At 47.3% G+C, this 14,680-nt stretch overlaps 1 long non-coding RNA gene across 1 annotated transcript in view; it reads left to right on the forward strand.

Moving 5' to 3' along the window:
• Positions 1 to 3,973, forward strand: part of LOC106848542 (uncharacterized) — a 75,797-nt gene extending 71,824 nt beyond the window's left edge. Inside the window, exon 4 of the long non-coding RNA XR_006525549.2 lies at positions 614 to 3,973. This is a non-coding gene — a long non-coding RNA (uncharacterized lncRNA). The remainder of the gene's footprint in view (positions 1 to 613) is intronic.
• The last annotated feature ends 10,707 nt before the right edge of the window (positions 3,974 to 14,680 follow it).

Raw genomic sequence — 14,680 nt, forward strand, 5'->3', positions numbered from 1 at the left:
TGCTTCAGGGACCCAGACTTCTCTCTTTTTCCTCCACCACTCTCAACTTGAAGCTTCCACCTCGTTGCTTCACGATGGCTGCATGGGCTCCAGCCATCAGGTCCAGATTTTAGACAGCAGAAAAGAGGAGGAAGATAAGAAGGGCATATCCTACCCTTTAAGGTTGCTTCTTAAAAGTCTCACATATTTCTACCTGCACCTCATCAGCCAGAACTTATTCACATGGCCCCACCTAGTTGCAAGGGAGGTAAGAGAATGTGGTCTTTGTTCTGGGCAGTCCTGTGCCCAGCTACAACCAGGGCCTCTCCTGGGAGGCAAGAAGGGGAGAATAGATATTGGAGATCTCTGCCATAAGGTATTAGCCAAAGGGACAAATGCATGAGGGAGCCTGGGTGTCATCATTATCTGAGTGGCACAACTTTCCTTGCTTATCTAGGGAGGAAGGCTGAGCCTGTGTTGGCAGGGGGCACAGGCCTATGACCCTCCCAGGTCCTACCAGGACAGGAAACCAGCTCCCCCTCTAGCCTCCTGCCTGGTCCCGATAGGTCTGTATTCACATCTTTACTAAGTAAGAACCAAATTCTGACGTCTGCTCTCACTGTTTCTTCCCAAGATCATGTATAAATCTGATTCTCCGTGACATTTTGGCCCAGACCAGAGCCCACGAGAAAACTTCAGGCGCTGCAGCTGCAGAGCTGTAACCCCTCTCCTGGTGGCACAGCACTTCTGCCACAGTGCTGGTCCCTAAGGGAAGAGGACCATCAAGAGAATAAGCCGCAGTCGACTGGGGGACGTTCTGCAGCATCAACAGTGGAGACCGTGCCAGGGGACGGCCAGAAACTGCAGGGAACATGGGGCCAAGGTGGGCCCTCGATGACTCTCTTCTGCCTCTGAGGCAAAGCCACTCATACGATGCCTAGCAGCAGGGGCCTGGCATCCTTTGGGTCAGGGGTCCTCTCAGCAGCAGGCAGAGCCATTCAGAGTTCAATTTCCTAGAGACATTCTGTTCCAGGTTCAAATCTGGTTCTGCTACTCATCAGCTGGGGGACCCAGGCAGGTGGCGTAATCTCTTTGTGTCTCAGTTTCCTCATCTATAGGATGGGGGTATATTAGTTTCTTGCGGCTGCTGTATCAGATTTACAATTTGTATAGCAAGTTACCACCTACTCTGTATGTGGTACCAGAAATTTGTTCTTTCACAACTCTGGAGACCAAAGGTCTGAAACGAGAGTCCCTCCAGAGCTCCAGAAGAGCATGCTTTTGTGGGGGGACTGGTCTTGGTCACCCCAAGATATGTCTCTTTGGCATGAGGATTATTTGGGGCTGATTGCTTTGATAAACTGGGACAGGGAAGGAGGCTCTGAGGGGTGGAACTTGCTTGCCCTTTGTTAGGATACATTTACATTGTAAAGGAAATCTCTACCTATAAAGGTGCCTCCCTCTCTGTACCAGGAAGAAGAAAGGGGATGACCTTCTCTCTAGAAACTCTTAATCAATACCAAAGGCAAGGACTTAAACCTGCATTTGTTTATTGTGCTTGTCTGGTAACCTCCTGTAACTGACTCCCCCCACCCCCAGCATCCTCCTTTGTCTTTAGCTGGATATGATATTCGGGGTGGTGGTTTCGGCCATTTTGGCAAGTTGCTTGGCTTGCCTGAGCCTCTCCCATGTATACATTGACAAATAGGAATGGCAAGCAATGGGATATATTGGAGTACATGAGGAAGCCATTTGGTGTAAGCCTAATTTGGCCTGACTTTGCTATTTTTTCCAAAAGGGCCTGACTGTGGCCATTGAGCACGCATTGTATATCTGCTTTAAAACATTTACTATGGCAAGAACAAAGGCCCTTGAGATAAAGGTGCAACTTCCCTCTCCCTCCCATTGTTGGCATTTCCTTAAGGATTAAGCATCTTTCCTTAGGCTAGGAACTGATTGCTGCCCTCACCTGTGACCACCCAGCTTGAGACAATAGACTTGCCTCCTGCTACGCCCTCCGAGACAGCAGGCCCACCACCTGCTGTGTCCATCAAGTGCTGTGCCCACAGGGCAATCTTGTGACTATTGTGGGAGGGACATTTCAATCATATGTGAAACAGCCTGTTTGGGGGTATATAACCACTCTGTGCACCCCACTTCTTCGGTGCCCTTTCTTCCTTCGGGAACAAAGGCCTCGGGCCATGGTCCTCATAAAGCTTTGTTTCATTTTCTCCTGCTATTCTGTCTCATGTGAATTTAATTCGTCCTCGTGCCAGATGAACCCAGAGAAGGTAGAGGAAATGTCTTTCTCCCCTACACTTTCAAGGCCTCTTCCAGCTTTGGGTGGTGGCCAGCATTCCTTGGCTTATGGCCATGTCACCTCTATCCTGGCTCCATGGTCACGCTGCCTTCTCCAACTCTGTGAGTCTCTAAGCTCCCTCTGATTCTCTCTTATAAGGACACACGATGGCATTTAGGACCCGCCCAGATAATTCAGGATAATCTCCCCACCTCAGGATCCTTAATCACATTGTAAACAGCTTTTTCTGTGTGAGGTGACATTTTTGGGTTCCGGGGCTTGGGGTCTGGTATCTTTGGGGGCTGTTGTTCAGTCTACTACAAGGAGTAACAGTAGTACCGACTTCAAAGGGTTATGACGAGCATCAAACGGTTCAGTAGACACAAAGCGCTGAGGCCAGGGTCAAGCACACTGAAATGGCCATGAAAGTGTTGGATTTTACTTTCCCTTCTATGCAGGTAAAGGAACTGGGGGATGATAAAGAAAGGATAGAGCCTGGAAACTCAGCTCTGAACTCAGTTCAGAGACCTTTCCACTAAACCCCTCAGTCCCTCTGCAAAGCCCCTTTCTCAGCTCCAGGTTTCAATGGAAAGATCTTGGACTCAGAAGGACTGTAAATACGCCCAAATCAGTACTCCCCACATCCTGAAGCATCCTTTCCAACTCTTTGCTCCTTTGCTGTGCTTTCTTTTCATCTCCAGTCTACATGCTCCACATTTTTGCCTCAGTCTGCATTGATATTTCCTTTTTCCCCACAAAGAGAGCTAGATCTACTCATAGTAAAAAGAGATGGCATTGTGAGAAGGTGATGACAGGACCCACAAGACATACAATTTTTTTATTCTTTTTTTTTTTTGCTGAGGAAGATTCACCTTGAGCTAACATCTGTTGTCAATCTTCCTCTTTTTTTGCTTGAGGAAGATTCACCCTGAGCTAACATCTGTGCCAGTCTTCCTCTATCTTGCATGTGGGCTGCTGCCACAGCATGGCTGACGAGTGGTGTAGGTCTATGCCCAGGATCTGAACCCACAAACCCAGGCCACCAAAGCGGAGTGTGTTGAACTTAACCTCTACACCACGGGGCGGGCCCCTATACAATTTTTTTCTGGGAAGTGTAGTGTGTGTGTGTGTCTGCGTGTATTGCATATAAGCTTATGTGTTTACTGATAAATATAATTTTCTGTACAGATCAGAATAGGCCAGGTTACGCCTGCTTCTCGTTGTATCCTCCCGTGGCAGAGAGCAGAAAGAGGAAGCAAGCTCTCTCTCATGACTCTTATAAGGGCGCTGACTTACCAATCCCAGTTATCTCCCTTCTGGGGAGAAGGGTTTCAACACATGAATTTGGGGGGCACACAAGCATTCAGTCCATCACACACAAAGAGTGAAATGTGCTCCTTTTCTGTTCTGAGACAGCTTCACACGGGCAACAGGTCTGGGCCATAGGAACTCAGAACTCCGGAAACTTGATCGGAACCCCTTTCATTAATTCTTGCACCCACTCACTAAGTACAACGGATATCATTAGACTTGCATTGCCTTTTGAGTTTCTCCCTTAAGTACTTTTCTTCCACCTATGTTTTGACATATTAAAAAAATCAAGGAAACAATTTTTCTCCTTAATTTTTTTCTGAAACAACAGGCAGTGACCCGTGCTGCAGACTTCATCCTTATCAGGGCAAACCACACGTGAAAGTTACAAAGTGTCCCCTCTTTGCCACTCTCTGAGAGAGCGAGCTGCCAGTGGAATTAGTCGACACCTGCTTGGTGTGCGTCAGCTCCCCTCCCTGGCTCACTCAGCTGCTGTCCACCCCCACCCCATCTTCCTGGCAGCCCGGGAGTGTGTATTCAGTCCTGGGCAGAAATCTGATAACTGGGTTTGCAGTTCTTTCTTTGAAAGAAAGGTACAAAAAAACCCCACTAAACCTGAAACTCGAAAGTAAAAGAGACTTAAGGATGCCTGCCACCTCAAGCTGCTTGCACATCACGCCCCAATATCCTCCTTTCCCTCCAATTTACAAAGTCCCAGTTAAGGTGAGTCCCATCTAAGCACTGAAGGCTCGGTAAAACGACTCCCAGAGGCAGCCCGGAGTGCTCTGGTCTGCATCTAATTTGGGCCAAAGGAGAAAAACGTTGGTGACCCTGGCAGGGTGGGGATGGTGGGTGCCTTGGACCCATCTGTATCCCAAGCATAGCCTTAGACTGCCGAAATAACAGAACAGCCCTCACAGGGGGGTCTGCATGACATCTGACTTCTTGGTTAGACATTAACCAACTTTAGAATGACAGATTTCAAGATCTGAGATCCTAAAAAAGAAAATCGTCCAGAAAAAAGAGAGCTCCTCAGAAATCAGATTCCAAGCAGAGAAATATGAAGGAGCCTACAGTTGGAGGAAGAGGCCATGTCTTGAGAAGCCTGCCGACTTCCTGCTAGATCTGCCCGCCTCACCCTCTCCTCCTCTCCAGGCCCGCTTCCTCCTGCCATCCTGGAGTTCAGCCCCGTTTCCCTCCCCTGTCAGGTGTCAGAGCTGCACCCACCATCCCTTTGCTTTCCCTTTCTCCAAAATCATCTGCTGAATTGACAGTCTTGAAGCTTAATTTTTTTCTTGTTGCTCCCACATATTTGCATTTAATTCCTTTGGGTTAATGCTTGTTACTGGCAGATCACAGAGAAAACCAGATGAGGGACAGACATACGCAATTATGAAGAAATTCCAGAGGCTCCGAACATCTCAAGGGCCTTCTACTGAGCCATCCTCCAGGCCACACGGAGGCACTGCCCTCCTGCTCCAGCCCCCTCCTGCATCCCCGCTGTGCCCCGCACCCCCCACAGCCTCGCCCTCCTCCAGACACCAGCCAGCTGATCTGGGAATGATTAGCAGTCGCTGTCTAGGTGGGAGGCAGCAATGATGGCACAGGTGCCCTAAAAGTGCCAACCTACACTCATCACAGAGAATTCACATTTCCAGGGAATTTCAGATGAATGATTCAACTTCGATGAAATGTTTTCTCCACAAAGGAGTCACTTTGAGGTGCTTCCTCACAGGACCTTAAAGGGTAGACACACTTTATAGAAGGCTCAAATTTTAAAGATGGGCAGAGGGACCCAGAGCAGAATGGTACTATAGAGGAAGGCATGGGACCTCCAGCCTAAGTGGCATTTGCTAACTCAAATGCCCAGAGCAAGCCAGGCGACAGAACAGGGCCACCTCAAGCCCACATGAGGTCTCTGTCTTATTTGGGAAACAAGGACCTTTATTCTGGGAGAGGCGTCCCCAAGTCAGGGCCACAGCTTGGTGAGCAGAGCCTGGGGTGATTTCAGTGCCCCTTTTCACCCTGGCAGGTACCTCTGCATGGGGCACACCTGTCCTCTGTGGGTGGCACCCCGGGTAAGGCTGTGGAGCTCGCTGGGGCCATCACTCAGTCCGAATCAATGGTTGTCACACGGGGATACGAGCCCGATGTTGCTAGATCTTCCCATTTTTCAAGAGAAGCTATGGATCGAGACTTTAATGGGAACTCTTCTGATTTGTAAATGTAAGCAACTGTTTCAAAATTTTTAAAACACCATATGGACCCAACAAAACAATTAATGGCCTCTGAAGCAGAAGGTCAGGGAGCCGGCCTCTGCAGAATGTCCTCACGCTTGAGAAGAGGGCTAAAGCTGACAACAGCGGGGCTGTGGAGCGAAGGGTAAATAAAGATGACAAAAGAAAAAGGAATAGGCCTTTGCCTGGGGAGGGAGCATGAAGAAAACAGTCAGAATATGGGGATGCTCTGCTGTTGCTTTGTTCCCGTACCTTCTGTTAAGAAGAGGGCTGGAAAGGGTGCGACAACAATGCTGAGTGTGGAATGCACGTTAGCACAGAAGGAGCGCTCAGCTTCTTTATCACCCAGATGTCTGGCCTGGCACGCTCACCATAAGCACTACCACATACGGTGTATACCATACGCCAGGCACAGTTCTCAGTATTTTAACTCAGTTAATCCCATCAACACCCCTGTTAGGTACGGGTTGTTATAACCCCCATTTTATAGATGAGTAAACTAAGGCACAGAGAGTTTAAACCACTTGCCTGAGGTCACACAGCTGGGAAATGGCAGAGTCCAGGCAATCTGGCTCCAGGGTTTTAACAATGACTTCCTCTTGGCATGAGAAAAACATGTAGACAGGACTGTCAGCTTCTGAAGTCATCTGTGAAAATCCTGGAGATAAGGAGGGAGCCAGAAAATTGGAGAGAGAAACATTGTGGATCCTGATTTTTGATTAAAAATTTAAATAAAATATTTCACTTAGATGAAAACATTAATAACATGATGATGATATACTGTGGATCTACCACCCAGTTTAAGAAATAAAAGTTTACAGATACATTGTTGCACATGCCCCTTCTAAACCATTCCCTTTGCCTCCACACCACCATGTGTGTTTGTATACTTTGCCACACCTGTGTGTCTCCATAAACAACTACCTAATTGTTTGGCAGGTTTTTAGACTGTGCATAAATGGCACTATACTTTATGCAGCCTTCAGCAACATCTGTTTGTGTGTGTGTGTGTGAGTGTTTTGGTGAGGAAGATTGGCTCTGAGCTAACGCCTGCTGCCAATCTTCCTTTTTTTGCCTGAGGAGGATTGCTGCTGAGCCAACATCTGCAGCCATCTTCCTCGATTTTGTGTGTAGGATGCAGCCACAGCATGGCTTGATGAGCAGCGTGTAGGTCGGCGCCCAGGATCTCAACCTGCAAACCCTGGGCCACCGAGGGGGAGGGTGGAACTTAACCAATATGCCACAGGGCCAGGCTGCAACATCTGCTTTTTTTAACCCTATTTTTGAGGTCAATCTATGATGATCCAGTAGTTCACGTTCAGGCATTTTTTGGTACACTTTTTTCTCTAAGTTTAATATCCATTTGTACAGCTCCAAAGGTACAATTCAAGGAATTTTTTTTTCAAAGTGATCGCATCTCCGCCTCATCACTTAGCTTAAAAAAGACACACAGAACATTACCAGGACGTGGAAGCCTTCCTTTATATGCCCTCTCATGTTCATTCATCTTAACTGCAGAATAGAATTCCATTGTACAAATATACTACGATTTTTAAAGCCATTTTCTTATTGATGGACATTTAAGTTGTTTGAACGTTTTCTCCTAATAAATAACGCTGCTGTGAACTGTTGGGCCCACGTCTCCTTGGGCGCATGCGCAAGAACTGACCGCGGGTGTATGCGTAGGCGTGTCTGGCTGAGAGTGGAGTCTGCGCGTCTTCAGCTTAGCTAGACGCCTACGGGTTGCTCTCCAGAGCCCCCCAATTCCCACCCCACTGCGGGGAGTGCAGCTCCCTTCTTCTGTGGCTCGCAGCACTTGGAATTGTCAGACTTTTATATTTCTTAATCTAAGAGGTGCGAAATGGTTTCTCGTCACGATTTTAATTTGCATTTCCCTGATTACAAATGAGGTGGAGCGGCTTTGGTATTTGTATGGGCTATGAGTGTTTCACCTTCTGTGAACTGCTTATTTGTGTCATTTGCCAGTTTTTCTATTGGGTTGTTTATCTTTTGCTTATTGTATTATAGGAGTTGTATACATAATCTGGATACTACTCTCATATCAGTGGTACATCACAGCGTGGTGGTTTACTTCAGTTTCCAAAAGAAGGAAGAGGATTCGTTTCATGAGCTGTGGACCATTGAGTTTGACAGAAATTCCTAGCAACATTCTAGAACAGATTACTCAATGATGATTTGTGAGTGTTGAGAATGGGAAGTCGTGATCATTGGGAAGAGCACAGATCAACAAAACGAGTCACACTGGACTCCCAGCCTTGTTTTGGTACGGTTTCAACTGACAGCCACTACTATTTGGGTGACACTTGCAAATTATAAGCCACAAAGTGCTTTCACAGACATCGTCTCAAAGGGGCTGTGACCACTATGGCCACCGTCCTCGTTTTACAGCCTGGGAGAGTGAGGCTCTGAGTTGCTCACCAGCACGGTGGTTGAGGAAGAACCCTGGCCTGGCTCAGCAGGGCAGCCCTGAGATTTTTGTGCTGGGATCTTGGCGAGGCCCTTGACCTCAGCCTTGTCAACATGTGGAGGACCACAGGCTGAATCATCGATGATGGATGGGTTCAGTTACCACGTCCTGCGAGTGTCAGTCCTACGGGAATTTTCCGGAGCCCTGCCCCTGGGCTCTGTCCTTAGCCCATTCAACAAGCTCATCAGTAACTTTTAAGAGGGCAGAGACAACATGCAAATCATATTTATAAATGACTTGAAATTGCAGTAGGATCAAAAATCCTGAAGATGGGTCCACTTGAAACAAATGCAAACTACGGAAGATACACAGAAAGAGATCTGTCTAAACCTTCTTCCCTTCACTCTTCTCTGATTTCAAAGACTCAACCAGGGCAGAGGCGAAAGGGACAGTCCCAAGGGGTCCACAGAGGCAGGGACATCATGTTGGGGTGGGATAAAGCAGAAGGAGGCAGAGAGTAAGTCTAAACCCAAGAGTTAATACTGGCTGAGTCCCAAGGTCAGGAGCAGAGTCAGACAGGGTGTCCAAGTCTGAGGGCCAGGAGAGGATGGGGGGAGCTGAAGAGGAGTGGGAGCCGGGCTGGAAGGGAGGGAGGGGCCTGGGTGGTGGGGGGACGCTGCCCCAACCTGGAAGCAGCCGGAGTTACCGGAGTTACTGTTACAGAAATGGAGGCTGAGCGCCTGGAGTCCCTTAAAGGTACTAGGTGAGGGCCGGCAGGTCTTAGAAGAAAAAAGATTCAGCCGTGCACATGGTGGGTGTCACATCTAAACAGGAACAGGCCGTGTCCAGGAGGCCACTCATCGGGGACATTGTAGAAATATCCCCAGATCCAGAACACCACGGTCGTTCCAACTCCGGGTCCTTTGATTCAGTGTTGGAGGGACAGCCAAAGATCGAGTTCAAGGAGCCCCTAATGATGTGTGTAGGAGGAAATGAGTGCGGGGGGGGGGGGGGGGGGGTGAGGAGGGCGTGTCATGTGAGGGGCACAGGTGGACCACGGAGAAGTGCCACCCTGATGTGAGCCAAAGGAAACTGGGACAAGTTTCTTTATTTTCCATTTTATTTGGTTTGGACAATTTATTTTCTTACCTGCATCAATCACCCCATGAAAATTTCAAAAGTTTCCTTAAATATTTGTCTCAGACACAGAGAGAGAGCGAGAAAAAAAAACATTTGGGAAGTGTTTTCCTCAGAACTAATTTTCTTCCTTTTTTTCCTCAGATCACCAAGTGATAAACATTCATTGTCATTTTTGGAATATACAGTAAAGTAGGAAGAAAGTAAAAATTTCCCACCCTCCTACTCCCAGAGGCCTGTTGTCATTGACAGTATGATATTATAATATAGTCTATTTCCAGGCCTACGTATGCCTGTAGATACACTTTTGCTTGTTTGTTTTGCCAAATTAGGATTGTGTTGTATGTTTTGGAGCTTGATTTTTGCACTTTATGTATTGTGAGCATTTTCTTCAACCACATAATTTGTATTTCACGTAACAATCCACTGTATGAATGTATCATAATTTATTCAGCAGACCCCTTCTTGTTGGACACACATTAATATAAATCTTGAGATGTAATCTGGACATTAATCTAGGCAAACAGGCTCAAACGCTCCAGCTCTGCCCCGAGGAAAGGACCGTAGAAAGTGCAAAGCCAGCTGGAGGCTGGAGCCAGGGCACGCACACAGGTGCGCCCTGCACAGTGCCCACGCGGCCGCAGGCCTCGAGCTGTCAGAGGGAGTTGTTCCGAAAGGCCCAAGGACAATAAAGCCGAGTGTTCAGAAGCACAGCCCCCGGCCGCTAGCCCACCACCCTCTCAACACCTCAGGACTCAGTGCTGTGAACTCACCAGCCTATCGACTCAGTCCCGTGAGAAGTCCACGCCTCTGAGCAGTGGTCCCTGACTCGCATCCCTGTCCGCTCTCCATGTCTCCTAAATGGACCCACTGCCCCCTCTCCCTTCGCTCCCAGCTCTGCTGTGACCGGCAGAGTCCACACCTACAACCCTTTCTCTGAGCATTCCCTCCATCTCTGTGTTGACTGAAACGGACTGTCCCCCCGGAAAATGCTTCCATGGGAACCCTCGCCCATCGCCATTTCCAACTTGCTTCTCTTTCTCTTTTCTCTAAAAACCACAGCTTCTGTGAGGCTGTGCTAGCCAGGTTCATCACAGCCTGCCTTTCCTCATGCTGTCTTTACCGGCCCTGATGAGTCTCCTATTCACTCATAACTCCCGCTCTGGCTCGCTAATTTCTCCTCCACCTTGGCTCCTCTCATCATTTTCAGTGACTTTCATCGCCTGTGGAGGAGCCCACCAGCACCACGGCTGCTAAGCTCCCATATTAGTGTCCTAGGGCTGACGTAACCAAGTACCACAAACTGGGCGGTTGAAAATAAGAGAAATTGATTCTCTCACAGTTCTAGAGCCCAGAAGTCCCAAATCAAGGTGTCAACAGGGCCACAGTCCCTTTGAAGGTGCTAGGGGAGAATACGTCCTTGCCCCTCCCAGCTTCTGGTGGCTCAAGGCCTTCCTTGGCTTGTAGCTGTGTAGCTCCCATCTCTTCACATGGCCTTTTCCTGCGTGTCTGTGTCTTCTTCTCTTCTCCTCTTCTTTCTGTTGTAAGGACACTTACTGGATTTAGGGTCCACTCAGATAACCCAGGATCCTTGAATTAATTACCTTCGCAAAGGTTCTTTTCCAAATAAGGTCACATTCACAGGTTCCAGGGTACAGGCGTGTCTTTTTAGGGCCACCATTCAGCCTGATCCTGGTTCCCACTCAGCCACTTCAGTGTCAGGGAGCCCCAAGGCCAGAACTCAGTCAAAATCATGCCCTAGAACCTGACTGTGAAGGTTTTGCTCACATCAGACTCCGAGCATGGTCACCACTCTGCTGCCATCATCGTCACTTCCTGAAAGACAGTCTCCTCATCGCTGACTCTTTGCTTCACTAACTCAAGGTTCAAAATGCCGAGCAGATGGGGTTGCCTGGCTGAGTCTGGGTCCATGCCTGAGCCCTGAATCCCCAGGAGCTGGGAAAGGTGTGTGGGCCATTTCCACAGCCTCCCCTTCCGGGCAGCCTCCACGACAACTGATGCCCATGGCGTTGGTACTGAGGGCTTTCCTAGGTCTGGTCACCTTTCAGCAGAGATGACACCAGCCATGGCAGCCATGTTACAGACTCCATCTTGGACTTTGGATGGGGACTGTGGTTTGGAGGGTAGAGGGGCAGTGTGTAGCATAAGGTTTAGTTTATGTCATTCTGAAGTTCTGGCCAACAGTCCATTCCTCTGTCCGTCTGTCAGTCTGTCCGTCTGTCCTGCTAGCGAGTCCTGCATTTGGGGTATCAGTGGCTATCTGAGTATTCATGCTGGGCCTCTCCTTCAACGTCATAATAATCAACATGTTGCTGATGGTTTGTCCCTTGTTTTAACCAGAGAGGCTGAGAACACTTTGCAAACATGAATGAGTGATAAGACGCCAGGACACAGTGGTGAGTAAAGCAGCAGAAACTTCTTAGCTGGACTCTCGTTTTCTCCCTCCGCCCATCAAGAACAGGGGGAAGGGACCGCACTCCCCTTTCTTTCAAGCATTACCTTACCATCCTACCGCCACCCCTGGCACTTACAATGGAAACTTGCCGCCTCCATTTCTAACTAGATATATAATCTACTTTCATTTTGGCGACTAGTCCAGTATTTTTTTTTTCCACAAGCCTGGCTGATGAGCCTTGCCCTGGTTTCTGAGGTCTCATGTTCACCCGCAGTAAGCCAGGCCTCCTTTTTGCCCTGTTTTTTCAAAGAAGAGGAAAGCAAGGCTGGTATTTAGCAAAGGTGGCCAAAATGCTGAAGCCGTTGTCCTCAAAGTGTCGTCTCCGAGCCACCCACCTCAGCAGCATCTTGAAGTGCACGTTAAAAAGAACTCCATCACCAGCTCCCCACCAGCTCCCCACCAGCCCCCGCCCAACCCTCACTTACCGGATCAGTGCCTTTGCAGCAGAGCCAAGGAAATTGCATTTATACTAAGTTCCCAGATGACAGTTGTCACTCTAATTTGAAAACCACTGGGCCAGACTAGCCACGGGGATCAGGACAGTCACAGGATTTGAAGTCATGGGCCCCTGTCCGTACACCTGTGTGCTAAGTGATGATGAAATGAACGCATAGGCGGCAAATGAACATCCTCTGGGGACATTTCCCATCTATTTCACAAGTATTGATAACCATTTATTATGTGCAAAATCCATGCCAGAAACTTCTGTGTAAAAATTGCATTAGCCCTACTATTTTTTCTGTCTTCTAAAATAAGGGAGCCAAATAGATGGATTTGGAGGGTCTTCTGGCTCCAGTTTCCTACAATTTATGAAGTGGGTGAATTTAGCGACCACCATTTCCTGGGCATTCTTCAAAAAAATTTTCAAACACACTAGAAATAATTGAACAGATACCCACGTACCAAACACTAAACACATTTTAACATTTTGCAGTATTTCCTTCATACTTTTTTTTAAAGAAAGAAATTTTTATAAATAACATTGGAATCCTCACTGCCATCCCATTTATCTCCTTCTCTTCCTTCCTCCTCAGAAGCAACGATCCTGAAACGGATATGTACCCTTCACCCATGGTTTTGTGATTTCAAAATATATATTGTTGTGTAGTGTATATATACACACACACTACCAACTATGTATATATTTGAACAGAAATACCATATAGCATATACACCAAAATATGGTATTTGTTATTTTTTTGTTACAAAAAGCCTTTCGTGCCTCTTGTTTCACATTAATATTTCCAACTATATCTACATTGATACTGTGTATCTACTTTGTTCATTTTATCTGATATATGGCATTATCACCACAATTTATTACGCCATCCTCTACTTAGCCACTTTCCATTTCCATTTGTGCTATTTGGATGATAGCAAATTGCTTCCCCATGTGGGGCGCCATTTTAACTCGCCGCACCGCTCACGGAGGCTTCTCATTTTCCCACATCCTTGCCAATATTTTTAACAATCTTGAACATGTTTGCCAATTTGATAGGTATGAAATGCTGTCTCACTGTTAATTTGTATTTCCTTGATTCCCAATGAAGTAGAACTCTTTTTTTCATTTTTTAATAGCCATACATATTTCCTCTTCAACAGATTGTTAATTCCATACCCTTTGCTCATTTCCTTTTGGATTGTTTGTCTTCTTCGTATTGAATTGTAGGATTCTTTCTTTTTCTGGATTCAAATGCTTCATGGGTTATATGCATTGCAAACATCTTCTCCCGGTCCGTGACTTGGAACCTGGAACCTGTTTGTCAGAGAAAACAGGTTAGCCTCTGCCCTGGGCCCTAGGATTCTGCTGGTCCAGGAACTGTGTTTATATTAATTGCTTGACTTGTAATTCCTTCATCTTGCACATAGTATGAATTTGGACCTCACACTCACACTGGACCCAAGCTTGGGAGTTTGATTTTTCTTAACAGACTTTTTAAAATCTGCCTACCCAGAGAAAACCTTCCTTGCCCTTACCTGGGCTGCTGGGTAGTTTTTCTAAACGCTCTGCAAAGAGGCGCTGCCCTCCAGGGCCCCTGCTTACTGCTCTCTTGCGCATGCGTAGACACGCCTCCTGTCCAGGTTGCGCACTGGGCCCCGGCTTCTTAGCTGACATTTGAATCCGGTTTTCCCTGCCGTTTGGCCCACCCTCGAGCACTAGCACAGTCACCGCTCTGGCTCAGCTCCCTCTTTGCTTCTAGCACCTGGGAATTTTCCTCTTACTCCATTTGAGCTCAGATACGATTGTTATGAATTCATGTTATAGTTTAACCAGCATTTCCATGGAGTTCTAGTTTAGGGGGGTGGCCGTGGTGTACTGGGGTTCACCTGTATCAGTTCACAAGAGCCAATTATTAAATTTTTAGGAATTTTATGAGCCAGTTGCTACACATAGCCATTAAGAAAAATTAAATTATAGAAACACAAAATAAAAGTAAAATCTCAAAACTTATTACTTGAAAATCATTATACTTTAGAATAATCTCTGTCTTGAATCTAGTTTCCTTCCTTTGTGGTGCATCCTGTGTGGACTCTGTGGGCTGCGCTTTCCTGAGTCATGCATAGGAATGAAAACAGCAGAAGAGAGATGGAATCTTCCTGGGAGATGTCTCAGGTCACCGTCCGGGATAGAACCAAGTGCCGAGAAGCACTCCCCTCCGGGGCTCCTTCAGCCCATGGCCAAAAAAGGGGGCGGCCTCGGGGTCGGCTTTGCACAGATGGGCTCATTAATACAAGACGCAACTGGAGGGTTTTTTGTCCTTTGAGACATATTGGGTTTTCTGAAGTATCGTTCTGGACAAATTTCTTTTTCC

This window comes from Equus asinus, chromosome 3 (assembly GCF_041296235.1).
Source record: "Equus asinus isolate D_3611 breed Donkey chromosome 3, EquAss-T2T_v2, whole genome shotgun sequence".
Taxonomy (NCBI): domain Eukaryota; kingdom Metazoa; phylum Chordata; class Mammalia; order Perissodactyla; family Equidae; genus Equus; species Equus asinus.